This window comes from Suricata suricatta, chromosome 9 (genome assembly GCF_006229205.1).
Source record: "Suricata suricatta isolate VVHF042 chromosome 9, meerkat_22Aug2017_6uvM2_HiC, whole genome shotgun sequence".
NCBI lineage: Eukaryota > Metazoa > Chordata > Mammalia > Carnivora > Herpestidae > Suricata > Suricata suricatta.
In genome coordinates, this window is record NC_043708.1 from 92,537,983 (window position 1) to 92,555,556 (window position 17,574).

Sequence of the window (17,574 nt, forward strand, 5' to 3'; positions counted from 1 at the left end):
TTATTTTTTCACATCTGTTTATTAGGGATATATTAGAGCCATGCCTAAATGCTATTCAATAAAAATTTTAAAAGGCAAAAGATTTATACGATCTGAAGAGAAACCAGAGTATTGTGATAAAAATTTTAAATCTTTCATTAAAAATTTTTTATGTCTTTGAGAGACCGAGACAGAGAGCAGGAAAGGAGCACAAAGAGAGGGAGACACAGAATCCAGAGCAGGCTCCAGGCTCTAAGCTGTCAGCACAGAGCCCGAAGCAGGGCTCAAACCCACGGACTGTGAGATCATGACCTAAGCCAGAGTTGGACACTTAACCGAATGAGCCACCCAGGCGCCCCCATCAAGCATAATGAAGCCTCTGGCCTAGTATCTTTATTAATATAGCTTTGGCTATTTGGAGTCTTCTGGTTCCATACAGATGCTGGGATTGTTTTATGAAAAATGCCATTGGAATTTTGAAAGGGATTTCATTAAATCTGTATATTTCTTTGGAAAATATAGACATTTTAATAGTATTGACTATTTGAAACCATGAGCATGGAATATCTTTTTATTTATTTGTGCCTTTTTTAGTTTTTCATCAGTGACTTTTAGTTTTCAGTGTACAGGTTTATTCTTAGATAGTTTATTCTTAAGTTTGTTTTTTTCGATGCAATTGTAAATGAGATTGTTTTCTTAACTTTTCTAATAGTTTGTTGAGAGTTTATAGATAGACAACTAATTTTTGTATATTGACTTTTTACCCGGCCACTTTACTGAATTTAACAGGTGTATGTGAGCATAGTCCTTAGAATTTTCTCTATATAAAATAGTCATTCACAAAATGACAATTGTACTTCTTTTTTTCAATTTGGATGCTTTTTTCCCTTTCCTAATTGCTCTGGCAATAGGCCAATAGTATGTTGAATAAAAGTGGAGCAAGTGGGCATTCTTGTCCTTTTCCTGTTGTCCTTATTATTACGCTGAGGTTGGTTCCATCTACACTTACTTTGTTGAGAATTGTTACCATACATGGATGTGGAATTTTGTCAAATGCTTTTTATGCATCTACTGAGACAATCATATAATTGTTATCTTTTTATTTGATATATTAATTATTAATTACCTTTTATTTAATATATTTTATTTATGTGGTATATCATGTTGATCGATTTCCAGATCTTGAATCATCCTTGCATCCTTAGGATAAATCTTGCTTGATCATAGTGTATGATCCTTTTAATGTATTGTTAAACTCAGTTTGCTAATGTTTTGTTGAGATTTTTCATCTATGTTCATCAGGAATATAGGCCTGTAATTTTTTGTGAGTCTATGATGTCTGTCTGCTTTTGATATTAGGGTAATTATGGCCTTGTAAAATGAGTTTGAAAGTGTCTCCCCCCTTTGGTTTTTTTTTTTTTTTGGAATTTTGAGAAGGATAGGTAATAAAATGTTTGGTAGAATTTACCAGTAAAGCTTTTTGGTTCCCCTCCTAGTAATTGGTCTATTCAGAGTTTCTGTTTCTTCCTAATTGTCTTGGGATATTATATGATTGCAAGAATTTATCCATTTCTTCTACCTTGTCCATTTTTGGGGTCTATAACTGTTGTTAGTAATCTCTTAGGATCTTTTGTATTTCTGTGTATCAGTTGTAACTTCTTCATTTCTTATTTTTTTGAACACTCTTTTTTTTTTTTCCCTTTGGTCAGTCTGGCTAAAGGTTTATCAAGTTTTCTTATGTTTTCAAAGAACTAGCTCTTAGTCTTATTGATATTTTCTATTATTTTATTTCTACTCCAATCTTCATTATTTATTTCACTCTACTAACTTTGGGCTTCTTTTGTTCTTTTTTTTTTTTTTTCTAGTTCCCATTAGTGTAAAGTTAGATTGTTTATTTGAAAATTTGCTTGTTTTTTGAGGTAGGCCTATCTGGTTAAAACCACAGAACATTATCTCTCTCCTGTTATAGATACACATTCCCATGGCTAGCACCTCTGCTTGTCTAATATGGGTGGATTAACTGGTTGGGTGACTCAGATTATAATACTTGGGGGGGGTCTGAGCCCTTTGTCTTTGGCCATGTTTGATCATTTTTCGTCATATTAGGCAGGGGATTATGAAGAGTTTCTTTAGTGGCTTATCTGGGTGCTAGACATATTCTTTCTAGTCCTCATAATGTAGTTTCAGCACTATGTTGTCCTATTGATCAGAATCAGTTCTTCCTGACATAGGTTAAAGTGACCAGCTGGCAACTATATTTTAAGATTTCATGGTACTTTGACTGTCTCCTCATAGAAGCAATCCTCTGGGAACCAGGTGCTCCTTAATCTCAGAGAACGAAATTGTAGTGATGGGAAGTACAGATATTCCAAGCAGGACATTGAGAGTGATAATAAGTAGGGCCACTACTTGGTTATCTCCTGGGGACACAATACCATGTGACGATCATGGATTGGTAATGTACACTGCATTCTGAAGTGTCCCATCCTCTCAAGGTATCGTTTCTAAGCTGGCACTGCAAATATTTCTTCAAAGGCTATTTTTAAATATCAGCAGCCTAGAAGCTTCTGGGTTTGATGTAGTATCTCATAGAATAGTGTAATGCATAAGCCATGAGCCCACTGCTGCATATTCACCTCTGTGAAATAAGCCTCTTCATCTAAGAGGAAATTGTGTGGATGAGAAAAGCAAATTATTAATATCTGAAATTTTGTTGATTTCAGTTAAAATGAAGCATGGCCCTTTCTATAGTAGAAGAAGTTCAATGTAATCAATTGTTACCAAGTGGCTAGACGATTTTGAAAGATGTATCTGGTGCTCAGCATTATTCTCTGTTGCCAGCAGTTTGAACATTCAGCAGCAGTAAAACATAGATCAACATTGGTGAATGACAGCCTATGTTGTTGAGTCCATGTATTATGTCTGTCTCAACTACAATTGGCCAAATAATTCTATTTACTTGGTTATTTATTGCTTCTTCCATGGTGGATGCTCTCTGGCGGGCCTCCACATGCAAACCAGAAGTTTTCATACTTCATGCCCTTTTCCTTAAATCTATCTGCATGCTTGTTTCCTAGCTCTCTTTGACTTTGGTGTTCCATTTTTTTTACAGGCTCCTAAAAATTTACCTAAGTGATCTTCTCCATTGCTCATCAGTTCCCATGTATTCTTATCGTGGGCTACTTCTCTTTCCACACAAAGTGGATCATCAGAACCTACTTCAAATTCTGTCCTTGGGAGGCTTTTCCTTCCCTGCTGTCATGCAGAGCCATATTAACAGGGACTGTGTAGCAGGAGTCCATGTTCATGGACTTCTTGCATATTCAGATACCCACATTCATAGTCAGTCCATCCATACACTAAGTTCAGATTCTTTTCTTCTTCCCTTAGCTGTCTTTAAGGGATATCTTCCAATGAGAGAGAGAGAGAGAGAGTGTGTGTGTGTGTGTGTGTGTGTGTGTGTGTGTGTACATGCATGTGTGTGTGCACACACAGGGAAAGCATTGGTGCAATGGTAATGGATGACAAAGATTTAGAATATATACTCATACAGCTTACTTGTGCCTGTGACACTCTTCTTGTCTGACAATCTGAAGTATGCCATTTTTATTTTACAGTGTATTGCTAATGGGTTCATCTAATCATATGATTTAGTGAGTCAAATAGAATTAAGCTCATGATAAGTAGTCTGGCATCATGCTCAGTTGATGCCACATACTCAAGTACTCTGCAAATATTTGGACCTAGTTGCAGATTGGAGAATAAGTTTTGAATAGCGCATAGGCCCCCACTGCAAATGACATGAACTTCCTCCAGAATTGGGGGTTCAAATTGTGATTGTTTTGTTGGATCTGACCATAATTTCACAAAGTGACTTTTTCACCACAGATATCTCTGTCCATAGTGTCTGAACTGTGTCAGCCTTTGATATTACTAGCATATGAGCTATAGTAATACTACCACGGATAGTTATGTTACTTCCAGAATCTGCAGAGGCTGCTACATTTTGAGGCAATGATTTGGAGGGGATATCCAGGTGTCCTGTAGACCACTTACTCTGAAAAGCTGCATGAGTGTGGACCTCTGAATCGTCATAGGATTAATCTTCCGTTAGAGCTCATATGTCTTATTAAGACCTTCTTGTTCACCTTTTTGCTACTTTTTTCTCACTGGCTCCAACTAACAGGATATCATCAATGTCATGGTTAAATGTAATGTTCTTCTGAATATTCAGATGATCTAGGTCCCAGTGGGAGAATTAAGACAGTCCCTGGGCAAGACCGTATGTTCTTTTCTGCCCCATTTGAATGTGATCTGCTTCTGATCTCTTTTCCTGACAAGTACAAAAAACAATGAATTTGACAATTCAGTGTCACATACCATGTATCTGAGGCTATGTTAATCTGCTATAGCACAGTTACCACATCCATGAGCCAGCTGCGACTGAAGTGACTACTTTGTTGAGTTTATGGTAGTCCACTATCATCCTCTAGGATCTATTTGGCTTTTGTAAGGGCAAATCTGGTAAACTAACTGAGATGAGTGAAATATGACAATGATAAAAACAATGACCTGCATCATTTAAAAATCTTTGTGTTGTACTGGTATCTGCATTCCCCAAAGTATGATCGTTTATTAATATATATAACATATATATTAATTTTTAATGTTTATTTTTGAGAGAAAGAGCAAGCATGATTGGGGGAAGGCAGAGAGAGAAGGAGATAAAGAATCCGAAGCAGACTCCAGGCTCCCAGTTGTCAGCACAGAGCTTGATGCGAAGCTGGAACTCACGAACTTTGAGATCATACCTGAGCTGAAGTCAGACACTCAACCAACTGAGCCACCCAGGCACCCCTGTTAGTTTTTAAAAATTTACTTTCTTGGCCTCCACTATGATAGCTCTTATCCCACAGGCAAAGGAACCAATGTGGAGGTTCTGCTAATTACCACATATATTCATTCCAATTAAACATTTGAAGACTGAAGAAATGATCAGTGTGTGATCCCAGATAGACTCAGTGGACCACTGAGTGTATTAGACTTACTTCTCACAGTCCTCAAAATGTTTGGATATTTTCTTCCCTGGAATATGGTTATACGGGTAGGTCTTTTGGGTGAAGGTCTATGGGAATCACACCATTGATTTGTTATGAAGTCGTGAGGTCCAAACCTCATTGAGACCTGGCCTCTCCTTCAGTCAGTAACTTCTGGATTTGAGTATCGGCTCAAGTCTAGAAACTGGGTAAAAGTTTTATATTTTCACTTGGGTGGCAGTCTTCAATCTCCAGATCATCTATTCATGATTTCTTTTTCTAAAAGTAAACATTATCTGTGGAGAAGTGTGTATCTATCTGTACCTCTAGGAACTGCATTCTACTAATGATATCTTTATCTCTAAATTTCCTCATGGTTGCATTTCCAACATTGCATCTTATTGTGATAATTGTACCTAGCATGTTTCTGATAAATATTACTACCTAACTTCAATGGTTCTGGATCCTATCATTGCTAGTAGAGCCTAGCTCTATAACCTTCCTATCCTATAGAGGGTAGCCACCACTGAGATGTTCAGTGATGCCGCTGAGAAACTGCACACTTGTTAAATGATGTGCCCTGCCATGGAACATTTTTGTCTGGTCAGTTTTCTGGCTTTATGTAGTATAGCCATTCTAGAACATCCACTTCTCTGAGACTGACAGTCTCTTTCACTACTGTTTGCCATATTATATCTACTTAGTGCAGACTATAATTTTTTCCCAAGCTTAGAAGAACCACTATAGCCTTGCATTATATTGTCTTCAATGGACCTGCCAGATGATAAATTCAGGATCAGAAGACAGTGTTTCCATAGCAATACATTCTTCCCTATTTAACTTCATATACCTCCCTATTGATCCAACACTGACAATTCTGGTTAATAAGTATTCTCTTAGTTCCTATGAATACATATGAGTACATATATTTTAATGAGATCCTACAGTTTCTCTCTTTTTAAAAATTTTTAAATGTTATTTATTTTTGAGAGAGAGAGAAAGACAGCATGAACAGGGGAGGGTCAGAGAGAGAGGAAGACACAGAAGCTGAAGACAGGCTCCAGGCTCTGAGCTAGTTGTCAGCACAGAACCTTGCGTGGGGCTTGAACCCATAAACTGAGATCATGACCTGAGCTGAAGTCAGATGCTTAACCGACTGAGACACCCAGGCGCCCCTCCTACAGTTTCTTTAACATGTAGTCTCTTTCCTTTCTTAATGGACCCCACATTTACCCAGCTGGATCATGTTGTGACTTTACCCTAGTTCTTGATCTGAGGGCTCATGAGGGTGTTTGTGGTAGATCTTGATGGAAACTGCACCAATTTTCCTCCAAGTTAGATACCTGTGTCCTCAAACAAAGATGGAGCACAAGCAGCTAACAGGGAGTGGGCCACTTTTGGAGTCTCAGAGGATTCAAGGGAATATGAAGATTCAAGAGTTTCAAGTGACTTAACCTAGATGTCCCCATCTCATGACCCACAGTCCTATTTTTTTTCTCAATTAAGGCCCTGACCTTGGAATAGCCAACCTACGTTAAGAATTAAACCTTCCCTGGAGCTCTGCCACCTTCTGATTAATTCCTGGGTCTGTGGCTTTTTCTGCATTTGCCACAAGAGGTGAGAATTTATGTATCTGATGACCTTAACATCCGTTGTATTTACACTTATCCTTAAATTGGTGATTAATCACATTTAACCTTTGATTATCTCTTTCTATTGCATCCAGAGGCCACAGCAATAGCTATTCTATTCCATAGTGCTAATTACTTCCTCTTCTCAACTTCTCCAATAACTGGAAATATTGGACCAATGATCTTATTCCTTTCCATTCATATTGCATCTCAGTCCACCCCAAGTAAATATTTTAACAATTGCACTGCTGCAGTACATCATAGACTATCAGTTTTCTATAGCATTAGTAATTAGTTTCCCATTGCCAGTCCAACAGAGAAAGATCCAGATAAAATATATCAGTTTAGAATCACTTCCTCAGTGCTGCCTTGGTATCAACTTTCTTTATTCAGTTTCCCTGGGAAACAGACTATGAAACAGAGAGAGATATACAAAACTCCTTTTGGATTTGGTAGAGGGAGAGCTGAATTGTGATGTATTTCTAACAGGTCTTAGCTAATCCCACAAAAAGCTCTGATGCCCGGATGGTCCTTGCATTCTAGCAAGGGGGCTAGGTATATTAACACTCACCTTAATTAGTCATTGACCATGGGTTGCCCTAGTAGAGAGCAGCAACCCCTTGGCCATGGACCATTCTCAGAGAGAGACCTAACTATGCTTTAGTGATGAACACAACATTCTTGACAATTGATAGAGTGAATTATTCTGAAGGGGTATCTCTCTGGTACACCACAACTGTGCCTTGCTTATCTTTCCATTAGTTTTGAGGGTAGATTCAGATGGGAGGCTGGAATGCAAATATTACGATTGAGATTACATTGATTTTAATTTCAAAGGTATACAGAGTGTATGTTCTCTGGGATATTTTTTTTATGTCCTTCTTTCTCTGAAGGCATAGAAGTTTACTCAGAAGCCTTTTTCACTGATTATTTCGTATATTATTTTAAAATTTCTATTTTTAAAGTTTTTTTAAATATCAGATTGTGGTTCTTGGATATCAAAGATAATCTCTAATTTGGCATGACATTCCTCTGGATCATTGCTCTCTGTCATCCAAGCCTAAAAGAAAAGTAAGGACTGAGTCCAAGGGGGACAAACAGGAACAATCAGACTCTGAATCTTAGGGTGATTTTGTGGGAGAGAGATAGGGCTTACCTTGCTTTGTGAGAGCAATCTTTGGAAAACTTGAATTTGGATAAATAGACATTGTATATTTTTACTGCTATGGTTATTGGAGATGTATTTTTGTATTGCCTTTTTAATTTCTTTCTGTTTTCTTATTTTAATTACACCAGCATCTAGACTTGCCATAGATCAAGTTACCAACTGCTTTCATTGTGATTATTCATTCCCACATGCCGTTTGAGGTAAGAGCTGGCTAAGGCTAAGTATGTTTTAGTTTTAAACTGAAGGGACTTTACATGTATAATTTAGTAATCCGTAGAAAAAAAATAAGACATTTTTAAAGAACTGCCTTGATATTTTGAGCTTTTTATTGGCAGCATATATCATCTATTATTATGTGGAACGTGCTCTATCTTTGCTGAAAAAGCTAAAACATATTTTGCTCTTAGGAATTTAGATGTAAGTTCTTTATGGATTTACTTAAAAATCACCTTGTGATATAGGAAGAGGATAAAATTGCAACTGTGTTTAGTGAGAAACTCATTTTAATTTTAGTTATAAGTGCCACACCCAGTTTGCATCCTTTGAAGCATAAGTAATTGACTTTCACCCAAGAGTTAGAATCAAATGAAGTTCCATTGTGTGAAGAGAACTGCACTGCATCTAATTCTTTAAAGGGAAAAGGAGTGAGGATACTAATTATATAAGCATCTAAGTTTTGGTCTGTTGCCATGCTGTACAACATTCATTAAAATTTAAAATTCTCACTTTTACTACAGAACAAGGATACATCTAGAGTTATACACAACTGGTAAGGTGAGAACAGCTAGGAAGTCCTAGCAGTAGTCAAGTGTAAAAGCCTATGGTGAAGAGTATGTGAATTTATGTTTTTTAATGTTTGTGATATATGGTATGTGACTGGATTGTACTAGGACCTACAAAGTTAGTTATTTTGTTTCCTAAAAGACGATACTGACCTAAAGTATACACTGATGAAGTCCTGACCAAGATTATCCTGAAGTGGAAAGAAGTTGGGGAATGACAGACATTGTAAAGTTAAGAACCATAAGATTCAGAAGTTGCTAGAAGTTTGTGGCAGAGAAAAAAAGGAATTAAAAGTGAATTTGGAGTTCCAATGTGTGCAACAAAGAGCACATTGATTTTGTTAATTAGTACAGTATGAGAAATTTAGATAATAGTATCATTCATGGATGAAGATGAATTGAAAAATGTTGAGTTTGAGATATTCATGGTCATTCAGACCAGACTGGCCAACACACAACTAGGAATTAGTGCAAAGAAGCGAAGCCAGATGCAGATATTAATAGTGTGTTAGTTAGAAGAAAGAGGGCCTAAAGTCTCAAGAGAGAAAGAGAGGCCAGTAGAGAACCTTGTTAGGGTTTCTTTGTAAAGGAAAATACTTACAGAAACTGGTATCTCATCATAGCTTAGACAAAACTCATAGGCCTGGAGAGTAGTCAGAAATAAAGGCATTTACTTCCTCTGTGACCATATGTTCTCTCATTTTTGCTTTTGACTTCTTGTCTACATTTTTTATTTTTCTGAAAATAGGTTTTCACTGCTCAGTTTTTACAGAGTTCAAAAGTTGACCATTCAGGTCACAACTTTATGTTACTTTCTTATTGAAATGATCAAAAAGATCTCATGAACTCCTTGTCCCAACTCCCAGTTCCCCAAAGAGAGGCCCTGATTGGCCCAGTGTCAGTCATGTCATGACTCTGGTCAAAATAGCTGTGTGCAGAGGAGACTCCAGATTTAAAGAAAGGCCAAGTGATTAATGGCTTCAGATGCAGCAGATAGTTTGAGAAGGTTTGGTTTATATGCATATTATTCATGCCCAACAAAAGAGACATTTTGGTAGAATTCTGGGGCTAGAATAAAACAGTGAGAGGTTGAAGATTAATGAACTCATGAGGAAGTTGAGACCACAGGTCTCCTCTGTGTTTCAGAAGACTTTGGTGGAAGGTACAGTAACTTGAGGAGTTAAGCATCCAGGGAAAGCTGAAAGCTGTCTTTGATTTGTTTATTGCTAATAAGGGAAGATGTAAACTTGCTTCCTGGTAGGTTGGATGGACCCAATAGTGAGAGACTAAGCTGTAAGCAGGTGAACACATAATTGCTGGGGCATTATCCCAGAGGTAGTAAGAGGTGATTCGACCTAGAGCACAAGAGGAAATAGGACCTTTGGAAATGTGCAGTGACCTACAGGGCTGAAATAAATGTTTTTCTGGATGGTTTTTGTAGTTTTCCAATTGGATGCATTGAACTTCTGGGCAACTTGAGTCTGTCATTAGTCAAGGGAGCTTTTTGGTGTCAGCTAGAAGATTTCCAAACTGGTATAAAAATTGAAGCCTGGCCTTGGTGATTAGCCTGGCTGTCAAAAGAACCTTTTAACCATGCTGTCTTTCTACTTAGACTTTTATGTTTTTGAGTGTGTATCTCAATTACTCTTTGTGTGAGCTGCATGCTCTGAAATAACACTAAATGGGGAAACTAAAAGAAGACCTAATTTTCCTAAAAACAGTCAATTAAACCAGTGTCCACCATTCCAGGAAATTTCTGCTCATGGGCGACTTCCATTATAAAATACACATTATATTTTATTTACATTTATTTATTTATACATTTTTATTGGAAAAAATTTATCAACAGTGAAATGCACTGATACCAATTTTACAATTTGAAGATTTAAGAAAATAAACACACCTATTACCCCTGTTGAGGTGCAGATCATCCCCAAAAGTTGTCTCATGTCTCCTTCAGGTCCATTTCCTTTCTTAATAGATAACAACTTTTTGGATTGCTATTATCATAGGATAATCTTACTCTGTACTTAATATAAATGAAATAGAGTGTTTACTCTTTTGTATCTGACTTTTGCTCAACATAATGTTTTAGAAATTCATGCTCTTTTTGTAGATTATTAGTTTCCCATTATTTTAGTATAATGTAATTTGTGTATCCATTATCCTGATGGGTAGTTTCCCACTTTGTGCCTTTCATTAATAAAGCTGTCTCAGAAAGTCTTCTACAAGTTTGTTTGAGAATATATATTAATATCTTTTGGGTAAATACCTAGGAATGAATGTACTTCTGGGTCATAGTATAACAGTTCCTAGAGTGATTATATTTTCTTACATTGTCTTCTATAATGCATAAAAGTTCCAGTTGCTCCACATTCTTTCCAGCATTTAAAATGACCAGTGTTTTTAAATTTGAGCCATTTTTGTCTCTCTAAAATGGTATCTCATATTGTTTTTCTAATTTGCATTTTTCTGGTAATCATTGCTGTAGAATAAATTGCATATGCTTCTTGACCAATTAGAAATCAGTTTGAAATCGTTGCTAATTACTAATCCATTATATTACTTTTAAGGATGTGCTCTTGGCATTAGATGAATTTTTGGATAGATCGAAAGCAATAAAACTGAGCAAAATGAGCTAGAAGCACCTAATTATCAGTGACAAGTACTTGGTGAACAGATTTTTATGGAGACACTCAAGGTGCAGAGATCTTTAGATTTCATTAATTAGACATTTGGACATCTAATCAATGTACCACTTAGCATAAGACATATTTTTGAAAAAAAAAGACATATTTTTGGCTGAAATATTTTATTGTATAGAAATCTCATAGAAATACAATAATATCTTATTAATTTGAACCTTATTCTTTCAGAATGTGTGATGATTACTTCATCTAGGAAGGGATTAAATTTGTATCAAGAACAGGATAACTCCTTTCCTCTTCTGTCTTACTAACATTTATGTTAACTTCTATTCATGGTTGAGGATATTAATGATAATAAATTAATTTATTTTATTTCCAATGAAAATTAAACAGCTATTAAGTATCAGGTACCTTGATATATTCCATTAGGAAGAACATGAGGGAGGGAAGAATATATGTGCTATAATATATGTAATGCAGCATACTAGGATTGTGCATATACTTTAGAGAATGTATCGATGATGTCCAAATGAGCTCATGACCCAGATGGAGAAACACATTAGTTCCTTCCTGGGGTATCAGGGAAACCTCTGCAGGGAGATATTGCTTGATTTAGAATCCAACTACCTATGTAAGAAATTCAAGACACTCCAGCTGTCTTTATGAGTTTTGGTTTAAATAACATTTTGTTGGGGTAAGAGAGGGTGTGATAGGGAACAAAATGGGTATTAACAAACCAAACAGTGTGTCCCACCAAGAAATAAGATAGATGTGTCATTATCACATTATCTCACACATCTTGCAAACATTCCAAAGAAATAGGTCATATAGTTTGTGATCCATAACATAACGAAATTTCTGTGGTCCCAAGCCCAGTTTCAGAAATGTTAAATTGTGAAAATGTATGTCTTAGAACATTTACTGTTGAAATACAATAAAACTATTGTTGTGAATTTCTTATCTACCCCTTTAGAATATGTAACATTTTAAAAGGATTAACTTTTATTTAGCTTGGTAGAATACTACAAATTTTTATCTTCTTCACAAATCATTAGAACTAGTAAGACTGACTCTACCTTGAAAAAATGTTAGGCAATTTGCATTTGTTTAGTGAACACAGAGGAGGGGTTATGTTACTATGGTGCTTTCTTGGCTGCCCTACAGTTGGTCAAGGAGTGGGAATGGAGAAAAGGTCTGCTCAGGCCGAAATCTTATTTTTACTTAATTTTTTTAAAGTTTATTTATTTTGAGAGAGAGAGAGCAAGCGAGTGAGCACAATCGGGGAAGGGGCAGAGAAAGAGAGAGAGAGAGAGAGAGAGAGAGAGAGAGAGAGAGAGAGAGAGAGAGAGAGAGAGAGAGAATTCCAAGTATGCTCCACCCAATCAGAGTGGAGCCCAATTTAGGGCTTGAACTCATGAACTGTGAGATCATGACCCGAGCCAAAACCAAGTGTCAGATGTTTAACCAACTGAGCCACCTAGTTGCCCCTATTTTTACTTATTAATGACAATAATATTTTGAGTACTACCGATATTACAAGAACTACTGTAATTTTTAGTTAATCATTATGCACCATGAGGAAGATGGTACCTTTATCTCATTTATCAGATGAGGAAGCTGAAGAACAGAGAGGTGTTCTTGAAACTGTGTTGAAACTCTGTGTTCTTGAACTCTGTGTTCATTGTGCCCAGTTTGTGTGTTGCAGAGCTACGATTCAAAGCAGGATGTCTGGCTTAAGCCTCTACCCTATGCTCCTCTCCTGAAGTAATAAATGGTATATTCTGGAACTCAGCTGGGCACCAAGGAAAATATACCTCTTAGCAAGGATGGAGATGCTCTCTGATATAATTGATGGCATCCTGCTTATAATATGGTATAGTATGGTTTGGAACCATATAGAAATTGTTAAATTTCTAGTCCTCTCACTTGAGTAGTGTTGAGTAAATTACTTAGGATCTCTGAGTCTTGGTGTTCTTGTTTTTAAAATGAGAGTAATATTTTACCTTGTGAGGTTCTTTTGAGGACAAAGTAATTATTTTAACATATTGAAGACCAAGTAGACATTGCCCATTAGGATAGAAATACCAAAAAGTGTTTAGTAAGCACAGCTGTGTGTGTGTGTGTGTGTGTGTGTGTGTGTGTGTGTGTGTGAAATGATTTGTCTTATAGGAATCTGGGACCCTGACTAGGCATTGAACACTAGACTGATAATGTGTCCATTCAACCTGGTGGGACATAGATGTGAAAAACATTAGAAGTAGTAGTGGCTTTTTTCCAGAATGGGTATTCTTCCTTAGTGGCCTTACTTTACACAGCTTAAATTTCTAATAAAATTTCAACCATATCAAAATTGCTCATAAGATTTCCTTTTAGAAATCCCTTTTAACATCACAGGATTTCTAGTTCCATAAAATTACAGACATAGACTATAGAGATTCAAGGTAAAAGTCAAATTATTTGAGATAGAGTTAGATTATCATATCAGAGAACATTGAGCACAGTAGGAAGGTGCCAAACCCTTGGATGAGATTGTTTTAGAGGAAGGCAGAACAGCACAGGGAGAAAAATAAAACACTGAAGTTGAGGCAGGAGACCTTCATTTTTGTTCCAATGCTGTGTGAACTTAGGTTAGTACTTTGACCTTTCTGGGTTTTCATTTCATGCTGTGCCTAATTTGAGGATTAGTGCTCCGCAAGCTGAATTCCCTAAGCCCTAGGATGCTGTAGGAGGTTATATAGGCTATAGCTCATGTGGAAGCAGCAGGTAACATGGGGCTCCAGTTGTATTCTCTTAATTCAACCCAAGGAGCTCTCTTCATTAATTGGATCATTGAGTTTCCACATCTGATTTTGTTTGGGGGAAACAGAGGATGGATTTTGAGGATAAACAAAAAAACACAGAACTCCGCTCTGGCATGATAGCATTCCAAGTTTCGAGAATAGGAGGGAGATTGGGGCCCCTGGGTGGCTCAGTCAGTTAAGCATCCAACTTCAGCTCAGGTCATGATCTCACGGTTCATGAGTTCAAGCCCCGTGTCGAGTTCTGTAAGCCAGGGTACCTATGCTCAGCTCTCCATACGCGTAAGCGGCAGAAGTTGCAAAGACTGAAATAGACATAGTTTTTATCCTCAAGGGGGTATGCAGTGTAGCTGGAAAGAGGGCAAGGCCATGCACAAAAGAGAAAGATGGCAAAGCTTATTCAAAGTTTCTGTCTCTCATTTCTGACCTACCCTTCTACTTATCTCCTTTGATAGTGGTCTCTTCCCATCCCCAAGCTTCTTTGTATTCTCTCTCTTTTTGTGATCTCTCTCCTATTCTTTTTGTTAAAAATTTTCAATGTTTATTTTTGAGAGAGAGAGAAAGATGAGTGGGTGAGGGGCGGAGAGAGAGGGAGATGCAGAATCCAAAGCAAGCTCCAAGCTCTGAGCTGTCAGCATAGAACTTGACATGGGGCTTGAACTCATGAACCATGAGATCATGACCTGAGCTGAAGTTAGATGCTTAACTGACTGAGCCACCCAGGTGCTCCAATCTCCCTCCTATTCTTGAGGAATACTCTCATAAAACCATATATACCAAGATACAGAGTCGCTGATAAGCCTCCAAACATGAAGTCCTCTTAGTGGCATTTTAATTTTAATTTTAATAGGAACCAAAATTTTAAATAAAGGGAGTAAATCTCTAATAGTAGAAACTAGTATAGATTCTTCTTGAGGGGGCCAGTTCTCAAAGCACAATACTTAGGTAACCACCTTATCCTCTAACTTTGGTTTTTAACACTTTAAAATATAGTGGTGTTTATGACCAAGGACTCTGTAGCCAGTCATTTTGGGTTGCAGTCTAGCTACATAACTTCCTAGCTGCATGGCTTTGGGCTAGCTACTCAAGTTCCCAGCTTCAGTTTCTTCATCTGTAAAATGGGATTAATAACACTACTTATTGCAGAGCTTACAACCAAACATTAATGTAGTAATGTATAATAAGCCCTCAAGATGGAGTATGACATAAAACAAGCATTTAACATGGAAACCATGTGGGGGTGCTTGGGTGGCTCAGTTGGTTAAGTGTCCGACTTCAGCTTAGGTCATGAACTCACGGTTCGTGGGTTTGAGCCCTGCAGCGGGCTCTGTGCTGAACTCTTGCTTAGAGCCTGGAGTCTGCTTCATATTCTGTGTCTCCTTCTCTCTCTGCCCCTCCCCCCACTCACGCTCTGTCTCACTCTGTCTCTCAAAGATAAATAAATGTAAAAAAAATTTTTTTTTAAATGGAAAACATTTATAAGAGCTATGTGGTAAATAGTTGAGAAGAATAAATAAAGACTGAATATAATGGTTCAGGTTATAAAAATTATATGAAAAATAAAGAAGATGACAGAATAAAGAATCTTTTATGGAAAAGATCAGTTTTGATGATATCTTTTAAATAATTGATATCAGTATAACTGGAGAACATTCTAGGCAAGGTGAAGAACAACAATAAAAGAAACAATGAAAGAATAAGCTTAGTGCATCCATGGAACCATGAAGTGGCCTTGTGTAGAGTTGGTATGGTCTGTAGTAAGAGACTAAGAAGAAAAAAGTAGCATTTAAGGACATTTAGATGGAAATCAGCATGTGGCATGGTTTAGAATTGTGTGAAGTATTACTGGGGGAGGTTGGTAAGCTGTTGCTGTATTGTCTCATGTAGGAAAATGTGCATCACTGTGGTGAAGGATGCAAGTTTTGGAGTCAGGAGACCCAGGCACCTACCTTAGCAACTGTGAGATTTACCATCTTTAACTATATCTTTATCTTTAACCATTTTAAACCGATTATCTTTAACCATAAACTACAAATAATAACTTTACTTAGGTTGCCATGCAAATCATTTGAGTTGATTACACACAAAAGTACTTCATAGATTCCAAAGTTCTTGAAGAAATATTAGTACTAGATGTCATTGTTTACTCAGAAAGTAAAATAGCAGCAATGGGAGTAAGTAAAAAATGTAGATGGGCTATAGTAGGGTGAAGAAATCACATAATATCTACTTATCAAGAATAAAGAAGACACAATTCATTTGACTTTCATTCTTGGGGAAATAGGTCTTTCTGTTTATTTTTAAAAGATAATATACTAGCTTAGGATAAACCTCTTAATCATTTTCTGGTTTGATCATTTTTATTGAAAAAAATTGGTATGTAAATACCCAGCTCACCCACTTTTGTGCATTTAGTAAGAAACATAAAATTGTGTATTGATTTGAAAATGCCTTAACTTAATTCTGGTAAGGATTTAGCAATAAATTACTGTTGAAAGGTTCATTAGCTCTTTTATCCCAGTAGGGCACCTAGTTTTATAGTCATAGTAAATAGCTCTCTACAAAACAAATTTAACATACCTGCAAACATATTTTATTCTATATTCAACCCTAGTGTCAGTTTCAGAGCTTTCTCACTTGAAGTCCAAATCTGGTGTTGGAGTCAGGTAGTGTTTCTTGTTAATTGCATGACCTAAGTCTTATTTCCTAAAAATTTGAAACTTCAGCTTTCTTATCTGGAAAATAATAATACATATTACAGTTATGGAATGAAATGAGGTAAATTTTAGAAAATTTTACACACAGTGCTTGGCACATAGTAACAGATATTATTACTAGCCTTTCCATAACAACCTATTCTAGTATTTCAATCTCTAAAAGATCTCCTCAAAACCTTTAATCCTAACCCCAAATTTTATTACCAAAATTAATGTATGGCTGTGTTACTGAAGTTAACACAAGTGGAGGGTAAGTATAAGCTTTTGAATTTAAGTAGTTGAGAATCATATGATGATATCCTGGTCTCTCCCAATCTTCTTTATCCCCCTTCCTCAGAAATGGAATTTCTCAACCTAAGTTTCAAAACTTGTCACATTCTGTTTCCATTTTGTCCATTTAGACTCCCCTCCCTCTCTTCCCCATCTTTCTCCAGGGTGCATGCTTCTCCCTCTTTGGACAGGACATGAATGTTTATAATAAATGCCCTCTGCTCACACTGCTTCTCTTTCTCTGGATTAAGTCCAGCTCAGTGATCTTAGGCTTCTTGGATCTCTATTGTTCATCTATTAACTCATGGACTTACTATTTGTCTCTTCATTTGTTTATATACTCGTTCATATGTCCAACAAACGTCATGAGTCTACTATGTATCACGCAGTATGGATATTTAAAGTTAAATAAAACCTGACTTTATTTCTCCAAGAGTTCACAGTCTTATCTGAGAGATAGAGATGCAGATAACACATTTTACATAAATAACTGCTGTAAGAGTTACGATAACATAGGTACATTTAAGGCATTGTGGGAGCACACA

General features: G+C 36.7%; 1 protein-coding gene across 1 annotated transcript in view; it reads left to right on the forward strand.

Annotated features, from left to right (window-relative positions):
* The window catches only part of UNC13C (unc-13 homolog C), a 593,765-nt gene that overhangs the window by 11,564 nt on the left and 564,627 nt on the right, over window positions 1–17,574 (forward strand). Inside the window, exon 3 of the mRNA XM_029952367.1 lies at window positions 7,943–8,014. The gene's annotated coding sequence lies outside the window, so the exon portion shown is untranslated. The remainder of the gene's footprint in view (window positions 1–7,942; window positions 8,015–17,574) is intronic.